This window comes from Myxine glutinosa, chromosome 3, assembly GCF_964187855.1.
Source record: "Myxine glutinosa chromosome 3, kmMyxGlut1.1, whole genome shotgun sequence".
NCBI lineage: Eukaryota > Metazoa > Chordata > Myxini > Myxiniformes > Myxinidae > Myxine > Myxine glutinosa.
The window spans coordinates 172278406-172280152 of NC_136263.1; the positions used below are offsets into that span (position 1 = coordinate 172278406).

A 1747-nucleotide genomic window follows, 5' to 3' on the forward strand; every position below is an offset into this window, starting at 1 on the left:
TCCACCGAATCCACCCATAACTTTATGAGATATCCTGCTCTCAGACAGACTGAAAACATTATCTCCCTCGACCTTCGGTGGCTGAGGTAATTAGGTAAGGACAACAAATTCCCGTTCATCACGTCATTTCATGGGGACGATTCATGAGAATCCATTTGACCCACGGATTGGGAAACGAAATGAAGTACAAATTGATTGTTGGAAAAATAAAAAGATGCATTGGCCGGGAATCGAACCCGGGCCTCCCGCGTGGCAGGCGAGAATTCTACCACTGAACGACCAATGCGATGCGAAACTTTAATCGTGTCCTCAATCATTTCTCGGAATCCGATATTTTCCAAATTTGGCACACAGATGATGAATGATGGGTTACTTCACTGAATTATAGCCGGTGAAGCCGGTGTTGTGAATGAACGCGTACGAATGATGTTGAAAATCCAGAATTTGCTGGATCCTTTGAGAATTCCAAGCTTTGACGCACCAAATCACTCAAAGGAGGCCGCCATCTTGCGGATGCGGAAGTAATCGAAGTATGCATAAAAATTGAGAAAAAGTTCAATAGGAGTTTGTTTCACCCGTCTGTTTTTGATTCACAGCCGGCGAAGCCGATCTTGTGAATGAACGCGTACGAATGATGTTGAAAATCCAGAATTTGCTGGATCCTTTGAGAATTCCAAGCTTTGACGCACCAAATCACTCAATGGAGGCCGCCATCTTGCGGATGCGGAAGTATGCATAAAAATTGAGAAAAAGTTCAATCGGAGTTTGTTTCACCCGTCTGTTTTTGATTCACAATCTTATGCAGCTCTAATGTGTAATTACAATATTTGAAGACCAACCTCGTTCCCCGGGCCCGCACGGGCCCTGGTTATCTTCAACGAAAATCGTCACCAAACACCAAACCAATGAGATTCGAGCATTTGAAAAAATATTTCAAAAACCAAATCGCTCCATGGAGGCCGCCATCTTCCGGATGCGGAAGTATGCATAAAAAAATTGCGAAAAAGTTCAATAGGAGTTTGTTTCACCCGTCTTTGTTTGATTCACCATCTTATGCACCTCTAATTTGTAATTAAAATACTTTAAGACCAAACTCGTTCCCCGGGCCCACACGGGCCCTGGTTATCTTCAATGAAAATCGTCACCAAACACCACAACCAATGAGATTCGTGCATTTGAAAAAATATTTCAGAAAAGCTTTTTACCACATTTCGGACACTGAAATTGAAAACGGCGTCAAATATTCTAAAATTGACGAATACTGATTTTTTAGAAATCTCGCGGCCGTAGGGGATAGTTTTTCGCGGCCGTAGCGGATAGTTTTTCACGGCCGGAAATATCCGAAGTTGAGACGGAATTCACCGAATTAATCAAGAAGGAAATTTCATAAATTTTAATCTCATCCAGAATGCAAATGGTGTCATTTTGAACTAGGTACGGTACCTACTACCTCTACCTCCAACCAACTACCTAACCTACTGATGCCATAGTGATGGGTAAAATAGTGTCAAAAGGCTTTGGCTTCGCCGGCTCATTGCGGCTTTGCAGTCGGGTACTTGTATTTTCAGTGCAGTGGGTTACTTTTGCACCTCGTATTTTTTGGAGATCAGATCAAAGATGGCTGGCTGGCGGCCATTTTGTTACTTAAACGTGTCCCCATCACTGATCTCCATACTAACTGGATAGGAGGGGAAGCTCATTTTTTGAAGCCATTTGTCCGCCATCTTTGCTCCCCCACGATTCCCCA

At 43.2% G+C, this 1747-nt stretch overlaps 1 non-coding gene across 1 annotated transcript; it reads right to left on the minus strand.

Moving 5' to 3' along the window:
- Positions 1-215: 215 nt before the first annotated feature.
- Positions 216-286, minus strand: TRNAG-GCC (transfer RNA glycine (anticodon GCC)). The gene has a single exon. It is a non-coding gene; the product is annotated as a tRNA-Gly (tRNA).
- Positions 287-1747: the final 1461 nt, after the last annotated feature.